Source organism: Pagrus pagrus (genome assembly GCF_965226575.1).
Source record: "Pagrus pagrus genome assembly, chromosome: 19".
Lineage (NCBI taxonomy): Eukaryota > Metazoa > Chordata > Actinopteri > Spariformes > Sparidae > Pagrus > Pagrus pagrus.
Genome location: NC_140203.1, coordinates 22478222 through 22491059, shown reverse-complemented (window position 1 = coordinate 22491059; position 12838 = coordinate 22478222).

Sequence of the window (12838 nt, the reverse complement as noted above, 5' to 3'; positions counted from 1 at the left end):
CGACCAAGACATATCAGAGTGAAGGCCTGCTCACACCTAGCAGGATAGAAGCCCTGATTTTCCACTCAGTAGTTTTGGAGATCACAGACAAAAGGCAAATTGGAGTTGGCTTGGCGCTCACAAATTGGCCCTGTATTGCTGCATGTGAGCTGCGAAAACCACAACCCTAGAGCTCGCAATGCCTCACAGATGCCTGAAAGATAACAAAGCAGGCTAAATATGTGGTTGTGTTGGAGACTGGTCAGGGAGCCATGCACCCAGCTACAGCCAACAAGAGCAGGGAGGAGGGTGGAGGAGGGGTGCAGCTGAGAAAGAGACGGAAGAGCAAGCAGCAATCTTTTATCTTGGCTCAAAGGTGTGAGGGACACGTCCCCACCACTTTGTAAAATGGCTGATTTTGTTGCCAGTTAAAAAGCACAATTTGTTAAACATGTATCAACAAACGTCAAAGGTAAAGGTACATTTATTGTCATTTCTTTTTAATCACAAAGGTTTTAAAAATGTAACAGTGACCTAAAATGTACAGTACACTAAATTAAGGCTGAGCAACAGCCTACGACATGTGCAGGAATCTGTTATTGTTCATTGGATAATAGACATGCTGCTGCATATCATGTAAAATCTGAATGTAATGCATACCATGGTATGATTAACTAGCTAGCTAAAATAGCCTATGTGGATGTGATGCATATGACAGTTACTTGTGCAGTCAACTAAGTGAGTCGTATATATTGTGTTGTATTGTGAGTATTGTCAGTTCTGTGGTAGTGTATGCTACGCCCCCTCAATTTATTCCTGCGGTAAATATCTACTCAAGACCTCATACTTATGTTGCCTAAAACAGTCAGTGGTACTGTTATATGTCTTATGTCCCCACCACTTTTTCACAAAAAGCAATGCTAATCACCGCACAGACAACTTGTACTGTTTCTTGCGGACATCCGCTTTGGAATAAAGATGCCTGGGCCCGGCATGGTATTGCGTCATTTCCTGTGCCACTTACAGACAGACTGCAGACCACAGCTACTTCAAGATTCCTACGAGACGGGAAGTTGTGTAATGCGAGTGGTACAGCGATCTGACAACTTAGAAAGTCATGCAGTGTGACCAACAGGCATTAGCCTCCATTGGAATGTAATGATTTTATCTGTCGCTAAACACAAAGTCAGCACCACGGACAGCTTCAGGAGGGGAGGAAGATGAAGACGCTGCGTCATGCACAACATTATAAAGAGAAATACAAACATATTTCCCGTTGCTTCACTACTAGTCTGACATATTTTGGAATAATTATTAGTGTATGGGATTAGTTTAGTCTGTTTATGAAGCAGAAATATTGCAAACAGATGGTAACAATGATTGCATGTGATCTGCATCCAGCTTCACTGCACAGTGGTGATTTGCGAACTATGGCTGCATCCCTCTGCCTCCCCGTTCTCTCTGTCTTTGTAGTCTCAATGCAATGAATTGTACAAAAGGGATAATAGTCTCTCCATGAAGGCCTTCATGTTGTTGATTTTGGCTGCACACGTCAGCTTCATTCCAGCTGCCAGCTGAAGGGCAGTCCATCCAAAATAGGATGTAGCCCTGACCAAAACGTCCATGGAGACTTACAAAACCGCTCCTTCAGCCGAATCCACTTCCTTGTTGTTTTGTTCACCTGTTGAGCTGCTAATGTTTGTCTTTCAGTACCGAGTAAATGGTTCACATGCAACAAATGTTTACGTTGGCCTCGTTACCAACAAAAGACAGTTTAGAACATGATGAGGAGGGCAGTGGAGTAGTGGGGTGGTTTGACATTTTTCTGAATGCTGGAACTAACCAATAATTTTCATTGTTCATTAGTCTGATGATGATTTTCTCTATTAGGTGAAAGTTCTTTGCTGCATAAAATGTCAGAACTTATGTAAAACAGTGTTTCCCAAAGCCCAAGATGACATCTTCAAAAATGTCTTGTTTAGTCCACAACCCAAATATATTGTTTACTTTCATAAAGAAGTAAAAACCAAAAAAACTTTACAGACCTGCTGCACAATGATCTTGACATCTGACCTTTGTCAGTCCAAGTGAAAGTTTGTGCCAAATTTCCTGAAATTCCCTGAGGGCGTTCCTGACATATCGCGTTCACAAGAAAATGGGTCAGACGGTCACAAAAAACCCCAAAGAAAATATTCACTTTTCAGAAGCTGGAACTGATGAGTTTTGACAGTAGCTGACAACTCATCGATCAGTCATTGCAGTTCCAGATTTGTTTTAAAACAGTGTGATCGTTTTTCAAACTTCTATCACGCATGTTTACCAGAAATGGAAAGAACAGGAAGACATCAGGCAGAGCGGACCGCTGTCTTCGGCTATTTTCTCGTGAGAATATCATTAAAGCGTGGAATCACTCATTTTTACCTTGAACCATCTTGACGGTTCTGACCTTTAAGGTTTCCTAATGCTCGTGTGAAAGGCCTGGTGAGAACACGTTGACTGTCAGCTGCAGGTGGACGCACACAGACAGACGGACAGATGACCTTTCACCTTTCTTATGCTGCAGAAGCACCAGGACCGTGATCAGCAGAGGAGCACTGGCGAGCCTCCGATCCGTCTGAGTATAAATAATAATGAAGTCAGACGCAGAGATGGCAGCAAAGAAGAAAACGCAGCGAGGCAGAAAGTCGAGAGAAAGAAAAGGAAGGCATGTCTATGAAATCGCATAATTGCGCTGCAGGGAATTTTAATCAATTAGAACCGCGGAGCTAATTAAAGGCGGCATTGTGTTTACTGACTCAGAGCGGTGAGCTTTTGGGAGACACAAACATGGCAAACACACACACACACACACTTCCTGTTGACTCAAACATCCCGGGCACATGTGGAACCTTGTACTCATATGTCAGGGGTTCAATTCCGACTCATTCCTTTTTATCATTCCGTGTTTCCATTACAGATCCTACTCAAAAGCTTTAATAAGGTTTGAGAGCACACGTCAGGCAGTCGAGTGCTCACACACATACACACACACACATACCTGCATGACCATGGGCTCCCGGATCCATTCATAAGCACAAAGGCCAGTCACGCTTTATCTGTCAGCGTTGAGCTAAGAGAGCTGACCCTCTCGAGCAGCCGGGCGCTGAATGTCTAATGGTGTTTGACAGTGTCCAAATGGACTCCCATACAGTTCAGAGAAGGTCATTTACATCATTTAGTGCTACTGATGAGATGAATAATAAATGAATTAGTGCCCTGATGGGAGCGGGAGGGGGAGGGGGAAGGAGTTGATTGAGACAGGAAGCGTCGCCGTTGGCTTTGAATTAAGGCGATGCAAACAGGTGCTGTGTTTACCGCACGCGCTCACTGAGGGGCCTCTCTCCAGCTGTAGCATTCTCCTGACATCCTCCACAGTGAGGGTAATTTCATTACCCAGCATCCAAACTCTACATGCTTGACTAGTCGAGGGGGAGAGAGGAAATCAATAGACACCATTACCATGCTTCTCAGTCGAGGTGTAATGGATACGCACACGGCCGGTCTGTGTGCGCTTTTGTCGGTGTGCGCTCGTGTGTGTGTGTGTTGCAGTGTAAAACAAACCTCATTTACTGTTGACTAATGAAGATTTAAGAACCTACTGTTTGTCTTTTTCTGAGCAGCTGTCAGGGCTTGATTACATCTTCACATCATAGAGGAGTCCTCGCCGGAGTATAACGGCGCCATCTTACGTTTCACGCTTGTCTCCTCCGACCGCGACCCCATGACCCCCGTGAGGTTGACGTGAGAGAGGAGGATGAGGTGTCGAGGGAGGACGCGGAGGAGCCGGACGAGTCACCGGAGTGAATCGCGCCACGTCAGGCCACCAGACTCCTCCATCTGCTATCACAACTCCGCCTGTCTGCTTGGTAATTAAAATGAATTACCAGAAATTAACTGCGGGCCTGCTTTCTCTCTGCAAACCCCGTCACTGCCTCCTCGCTCGCACACGCAGAGATGAAAACGGATCAGCACACACACATTCGAATAATGTGCTTCTGGCTGATCTCAGACAGCACTTCAGTTATGACACCGTCCTTGATAGACATCATGTCCGCTCCCTCAGTTGTTATCCGCGCAGCTCGTCATCATCACGGGCGCATCGTGCCGCCGTTGTTTTGTTTAACAGGCTTATCCGTCTCCTGCTAAGGCGGCGACGATTTGTCTTTTAATTTTGAGACAACATCACTTTGCGTCTCTCATTTCAGAGGCGGCGGGGGACTGTCTTTGCCTCTCCTGAAGCCAGCAGCCGTGTTTGTGTCCCACTGTGATGTATGGATTAGCAAAAACCATCCCGACAGTCGGCAGCACGACGGAGAAAGCAAACATCCTCATGTATCCGCTCGCCACATGCTGGCCTTTGTGTAAAAAAACAACAAAACAATCTCCCCTAAAATGTCAATAAGAATAAAAATGTGTTTTATCTGCAAAGAGGCTTCAGTGAAATTGTTTTACCTCAGTGCCAATGTCATAAAAACAACACTGGCCTTGTTTTCTTCATTTTATGCCATCAGTGCTGATAAGTTTTTTCTCCATTACTGTGATCTGGATCTGAGAGCACACTGTAGCCGGACTGCTTCATCACGTTATTTCAATACATTTTAGGTTCAAGGGGAATGTCAGGTGAGGCAAAATGGTGGGGACCCAAATGCAATGACACTCAGGAGGCAGGCAGGATTAGGAACCAAAAAGCTAGATTCAATAACTGATCTGAAAATGATAGAATCCAAAAAAACAAAACAACGTGCAAATGATCAAAATACAAAGTACGATCAGAAGCAAACTACAAATCAGGAAAAACACGAGGAATAAAGCAAGAAACAAAAAAACAGAAACATACCTCGGGGAGACACAGGAAGCCACAGGAACAGGCTCAGGGGCACACAGACTATATACACACAGGGCCTGATTGACAAACAAGACACAGGTGAGCTCAGAAAAAGGGCGGGAAATCACACAGAGGGAGGAAATGAAAAGCAACACAGGACACGAGGGCAAAACTTCAAAATAAAACACGACATCGCAGGATCACAAACTGAAACATGACAGGAAAATGGTAAACACATCTAAAACTTCTACTACTGCGCTGCATATGTAAATATAAATGCTATAGAATATAGGTGATGTAATTTAAATGTTCATACAAATACATGACATCTTTCAAACTTGCAACCCACGTAGCGAAGCCCAGTTTATTCTAGTAACAATTAAAAAGTGACATACACATTACATATTACTGTCAAGTGAACCGGTCTTCATACAGGATGTCTCACACTTTACGTCTCTGTTGTCCACCCACATGTTTCCATACATAAACTTAAATCGACAAAGACAGCAGATGCTTTGCTTCGCACCTACTGTCAGCCTTCACCTAACCAACGCAATGAATGCTTCACCTTTTTATAAAAGAAAATAAAAAAAATAAAAGAAATATGCCAGCCTCTGAATCACTGCAGCAGCACAAGACACAGCGGTCATCACATAGATTGCTGTCTGAGTAGATTTACTTGATGTAATCTCGGCTGATTCATAGAGAAAACCGTTGCCAAGATGAATTGCTGGACCAGAGCTTTTCAGATTTCCCCCTAATAAATTTCTTGGAAGTTTGGAAAATAGCTTGGCTGTATATCTCAACGTTTATAAATTCATCCTCCTTCACAGACTTTGTCCCCAAAGTACTTATTCACATTTATATTTCCCCCTCTACTTTAATATCCTTTAATGATGATTATAAATAACCTTCATAAATCACTAGTAATTAATGCTTGTGATCAGAGTAATCGGTGTCTGTCACTCTAATTAAATGACGATGAGCTCATGAGCTTGTGGCAAATAAATAAGATTTGTTGTCTTACTGTGATTTAAGTGCTTGAATTAGTTCACAACAACTCATTCTGTTGATGGCAGCATGAAGCAGTATGGACTCATTAGAGCTCAATTCATTTATTGCACTGCCACACATCAATTATACTTGTACCTGATACAGAAGAGTGAACAGTAAGTGAGAAGGTAAGTAGATAACTTACATCCTTTACTTACTTTCAACATGTGAAACTGGATGTCTTTACCTTCCATATGAAAGTATTACATCATATTTGTATCCCAAAGTCACTGTATTATTCATCATGAGCTGCAGGTCAGTTGTGTTGTCTACTTTTGTGTTACTGGCGTCACTGTGTGTGGTCGCCTAACTGTCCTCTTACTGCCGTCACAGGGTGGAGCTGAGTGAGACGGTGCCACTGGGTCCAGAGTGAAAGTCTCTTAAATATCCAACTTAAAGGGGAACTACCGTTTTTTACAACCTGGACCTTATTTCTAGCATAACATACGATCATTTACTCACCCAGATAACTTTGGTGTCATTTGGAGTCGTTCGGACGAAATTAGATCCAGTGGAGCGCCGCGTATATCCATATAATGCGAGTGATCGGGGCACCAAAGCGCAGCCTCGGTAGTAGTTCCCCTTTAAAAATGACTTAAAAGCAACTAACTTCACAGTGACTTTCTCCTTAATTGTAGCTCAATACTTGCACTCAAAAAGTAGATTACTGAGGTTCGACATCCAGTCCTATTTACTTCTGTAACTTCAGCTAACCTAGCTTTCACTACAAACACGTGCTTGTATCACTTATGAGACATTCATCACTCACCTTGATCCTGCAGGAACTGTAAATGTGTGGTTCCCCTGCTGCCTCCAGACTCCAGCGCCATAAGGTTTGATGCAAGCGCGTAAAAAGCGTGATCGATCGCTTCAAGAGGAAGGAAGAAAGAAAGCCGAAGCATTTCTGTCATAGTTTTCAACCAAACTGGCCTGTCTATGAGTAAGATGGGCAGGGACTACCCAGCTGTGTCCAACACATTCTCACTCCCTACTCGTCAAATACAGCAGCTTGGTCAAGGTAGCAGTAATGTGTAATATGTCACGTCTGGTTAAACTTTCTAAAAAAAAACTTGCTGACAAACTTGGTTAGGTTTAGGGAAACAATTATACGTCACTTAAGTCACGTCATACACGTACATTACGTTGCAAACATAACATAACTTTAAAACAAATCTCTCTTGACTCTCTCTTGGGAAAGTCCTGTATGTGACCCATCCAACCACTCCCTGACTTGGGACTCCCTGACTTGCATGATACGTTAGCTTGGCTTTCTGGAAGAGACATTTCTGTCCCATTATATCCCAGAGAAGGCAGAGATCTACGGCTCATTTCTAAAACTACTGTCATTAAAGGTAAAAGGAAAAATGATTTTTTTTATTATTTTGAGGTGGACTGTCCCTTTAAGGAACCTGGATAAATAGAGTGTAAGCTGTAACTCAGAATTCTATCACCTCTTACCTGCACGTCCCTGTGCTGTTCACCAGGACTCAAGGCCGCTGACAGGTTCACCCAGCAGTCTCAATCAATACAACAGACTCTTTGAGCTTCACACACATACACACACCTGCACTTAAAGGATAACCTTGAGACAGGTCCCACAATGGCGTCAAATGAATAGAAAGTGTAAGAAATAGAAAGAGTGTTTTTGTGAGACGGAGGGAGTTCAGGAAAGACATGTGGGAGCGGGAGAGCGAAATGGCTTTCACTTCGGTCCGGCTGCTCCCCAGGCTTCTTCTTTACAGAACAGCTGGTCCATTGTGACTATGGAGAACCCTGCAGATACTAATGAAGCAGAGGAGGAGCTGAATCCAGACAGGAGTGCAGAAAATAACATGAAGAGTCTACAGACGTGCTAGTGGCTCTGTGTGTACTGACTGTGAGCAAAATCATCAGCATGCTAACATGCTCACAGTTATAATGCTTACATGCTGATCCATCAGTAATCATGGTTATAAATCGAAAAAAAGACAAAAATGTAGATTTCATGTCAGCATAGGATTTATCCTCGGAGGACCATTCATTTCTGCACCAAAGCTGGTGGCAGCTCATCCTGTTATTGTTCAGATACTTGACTCTGAAAAGTGTTGTTAATGACATTCAGCCTTTAAATGAAGCGTTCCACCTCGTCCCATCACTGCATTCACATTACAACACGATCAAATCAAATCAAATCAAATCAAATTTTATTTGTATAGCCCAAATTCACAAATCACAGTTTGCCTCAGAGGGCTTTACAATCTGTACAGAGACGACACCCTCTGTCCTTCGACCCTCGATTCGAGTGAGGAAAAACTTGCCCCCAAAAAAAAAGCCCTTTTAACAGGGAAAAAAATGCGGAAGAAACCTCAGGGAGAGCCACAGAGGAGGGATCCCTCTCCCAGGACGGACAGACGTGCAATAGATGTCGCATGTACAGAGAAGATCAACGAGATCACAATGTATTCAATTATAATGGATGGTTGACAGGAGTGAAAGTACATAAAGATGTATTACAGCAATAACAATGAAATGCACATGGAAATGTGATTACTAGTGATAACAGTAGTAGTGATTAATGGTAAGGATGGTATGTAGTAATGCATTACAATAATAGTAGTGGAACGTATGTAACAGAGATGTGACTAATATAGCCATAGCCATAGCAGTAGGCGCATCTACGATCAGGCAGGGCCATAGCAGTAGGCGCATCCACGATCAGGCAGGGCCATAGCAGTGGGCGCATCCACGATCAGGCAGGGCCATAGCAGTGGGCGCATCCACGATCAGGCAGGGCCATAGCAGTGGGCGCATCCACGATCCACGACCCGGGCGCGGCCAGGATCCATGGGAGCCTGTAGGACTAGAAAGCACAAGGACTCCGGGGAAGAAGTAAGTCAGTGACACGCAGAGATGGGGCATGTATACAGGCATAATGTATACAGATGGAGAGGAGAGGAGAGGGGAGGAGAGAGAAGCTCAGTGTGTCATTGTCCCCCGGACTAGGCCTATAGCAGCATAACTAAGAGCTGGCCTGTCCTGGCCCAGCCCTAACTATAAGCTCTATCGAAGAGGAAGGTCTTAAGTCTACTCTTAAAGGTAGAGAGGGTGTCCGCCTCCCGGACCAAAACAGGAAGATGAAGGCTCTGGCTCCCATTCTACTTTTGGAGACTTTAGGAACTACAAGTAATCCTGCGTTCTGGGAGCGTAATGCTCTAGTTGGGTGATAGGGTAGTATGAGCTCCTGGAGATATGATGGTGCCTGACCATTAACAGCTTTGTAAGTGAGGAGAAGGATTTTAAACCCTATTCTTGATTTTACAGGGAGCCAGTGCAGAGAGGCCAATACAGGAGTAATATGATCTCTTTTCTTAGTTCCTGTCAGTACACGTGCTGCAGCATTCTGGACCAGCTGGAGACTCTTTAGAGACTTGTTAGGGCAGCCTGATAATAGAGAATTACAATAGTCCAGCCTGGAAGTAACAAATGCATGGACTAGCTTTTCTGCGTCTTTTTGAGACAGGATGGGCCTGATTTTTGCAATGTTACGTAGATGAAAAAATGCAGACCTTGAAATTTGTTTTATGTGGGAGTTGAAGGACATATCTTGATCAAAGATAACTCCCAGATTCCTGACGGTGGTGCTGGAGGCCAAGTTAATGCCATCCAAACTCGCTATATCATTAGATAATGCATCTCTAAGGTGTTTAGGACCAAGTACTATAACTTCGGTTTTATCTGAGTTTAACAGCAGAAAATTGCAGGTCATCCAGGTCTTAATGTCCTTGAGACACGCATGGAGTTTAGTAAGCTGATTAGTTTCATTTGGCTTTATTGATAGGTATAACTGTGTATCATCTGCATAACAATGAAAGTTTATGGAGTGTTTCCGAATTATATTTCCTAGAGGGAGCATATATAAGGTGAATAGTATGGGTCCAAGCACGGAGCCTTGAGGAACACCATGACTAACCTTGGTATACAGGGATGACTCATCATTAACATGTACAAACTGAAATCGATCCGATAAATAGGACTTAAACCAGTTTAATGCGGGTCCTTTAATGCCAATTAAGTGTTCAAGTCTCTGTAGTAGAATGTGATGATCAATGGTATCAAATGCAGCACTAAGATCTAGTAAGACCAGGACAGAGACAAGTCCTTTGTCAGGACGAACCATCTGCCCCTCAAGCGGCTGCCAGCTTGTTGCACGAGCTAACGTTGCTAACACTAGCTAGCTAACATTAGCATGGCTGACGCTAGGTAACACTGATGTTGGGCTAGGGGGAAACACTAACACTACACTAGAGCAGTATGCTGCATTCTTATGGGGTTTTTTTTGTTTGTTTTGTTTCCACAACTGACATTATACTATTGGCTGACATAAACAAAGCAATCATTTTGGACCCAATTACGTTTTTTAATTATTAATTTACAATAATATAATGTTTTTAAGGAAAAGAGAATACTTTTTTTCTGCACCTTTCTACAAGCTGTTTTTTTATCATTATTCATCTGTATAAAAATGTTCAATATGACTCATAACAAAAGTGGTGAACCAACAGAGTAATTGACATTGCAATCATTACAGCTGTGTTGCAAGACGGGGGGGGTGGGGTGGGGGGGGCATAGAAACATATGGGTTTCCTGGATAAATAAACAATACTATAAGTTTATTTTATCTCCTTCGGTTTTAATTATTTAAACTTTGCATCTGAGAAATCTTTTTTTGTCAACGAACACTCCATCAAAATAAATGAATTCATCAAACATCGACCCAGAACCTGAAAGTAAACTGATAAACTACTAAATGTTTCATCAGGTTTCTACAAAGTGCGATCGTTAGCTACACAAACTCCATCACTGGATGTGTTATGCTGACGTGCCCAGAGGAGTCGTGGTTCACGTCTCTGTTGAAGCTTTTATTTACACCAACTTGCACTTTTGACTCTCATCAAAGCACCAGATATATCCTAACGGAGTCGTGAACCTTCATCACTAACAATTCAACCAGGAGAGTTTTACGTCCATTCAAGCCTTGAGGTACTTCAACTGTCAGTCACCTCACACTGTCTGTGAGAAAATGAACAGGACTTTTACTTCCAGAACACTGGTGGCCAGAAGTAACTCACCAGTTCACTACTTTATTCCTTGCTCACACACAAGCACAGAGCAATCTGCTGGACCACGGCCCCCTGGGTACATCTCTCTGTCTCCTGGCTCCCGCTGCCTCACATATTGACGGATCTGGATCGTCAGACCCTGAGCTCCCATGGATCATTGCTCTCTTCTGTTTTACTGTCTCCTTTTATCTGTACTACTGTAAAATTAAAATCCTTTTACATTCTGATGGTTTTTTTAGCTAATGACCTGTCCTCTTCCAGGTCACCACGTTGGAGCGGAGGTCGGGTGGCTCAGGCACCACTCGGCGATGCCTCAGCCTGCTACGTTGTCCTGCTGGATCCACACACTTCACATATATCCTCTATTGCATGTCTGTCCATCCTGGGAGAGGGATCCCTCCTCTGTGGCTGGAGGGTTTCTTCCATCTTTTCCCCCCCTGTTAAAAGGATTTTTTTTCAATACGAATAGTTTTTCCTCACTTGGATCGAGGGTCTAAATGACAGAGGATGTCATTCACTGCCCACTGCGGCAGTGTGATTGTGATTCTGGAACATATAAACAAAGACAACAAAAACTTGTATTGCTCCCATTGCTAACTAGCTTTGCCAAGTACCGTGTTCTGATTCTCAGAACAGCCCTAACAGATGATATGGCGAGGTGAAATGGAGAGATATCCTGCATGCTGAAGGGGAGGGTTGTGGTTGTCCATGAATAGAGAGTCTTAATTGTTTCCTTGGAGACGGGTAGAAACTGCCCAAGAGTTCAGGCTCTGACATCCACGCTTTTCTCATTAACGGAGTACCTGACATTCTAAGCAGGAAAGAGAGAGAAAACAACACTCTCCGGTGACTCTCTATCACCTCTAAATCCAGTCCACAGTCAGGCTGACAGACAGAAACAGCTTCTTCCTTATCCCTTTGTTATTTTTTGCTCGTCGACTGAGTCAACAGTATTAATCTCTCTCCAGTAACATGGGTCTTGTTTATGTCTGAGAGCAGAGTGGACTTTTTCAGCCAACTCTTGTGCGCCTGTTAATGCTTTGACGTAGGAATACAGATACAGATGTAATTCCCAGCTGTACCACCTCCTGTGTACCTGAGACATGGAGCAGTTGGCTGCAATATGGCGGAAAGCATTCATGGTTACTGTCATCGGATGTTTCCATATACATGTAAAGTCACTGTAACTGTAACATGTCGCAGGTTGTGTAAAGGCCTCAGTATGCTTCAAATAAAGTGCTCCTTGGAACTTCTCAGAATGTTTTTGCGTTGACATAATCAGGCAGAGCTGCATCTGACATTTCTGGTTACGTCATCCACTTCACAACAGGTCAATACTTTTAAGTTTGTTATTTTAGTCACAGGAAATGTTTTGAAATCTCAGAGATTCAATCATGCTGATTGGCTGATGTTGGTTAAATCCTGTTTGGATCTATTCAAGTGTGTTTGGACAAAACGTGAAGCAAAGCTAGCCGCGGCCACCTTAGTGTGTTTGTGTTGGAAGCTCAGACTGCGACTGATGTCAGAACCTGACTCCCCTCTCCTCTCGTCCCTGTACTTTTATAAAGTAGATCCACAAAGCCCCGGGACACTAAGTTTTAAACTCGCACGGACACGTCTTCCTGTCAATTCTCACTGCCCTGGGCAATTCCGCATCTAATGAACAGACACAGGGATAATTAGATCTGATCCAAAATGCTGTCGACCTGAACAGACCCAAAGCAGACAAAGAATATCAGCACTGGCAGCAGGATGCTCTGCCACTTAATGAGTAACCATGCTTGAAAAAGAGGTGAGCACACCTGCCAGTACAGTGGAAAATCTGTTTGTATGTCAACAGGCA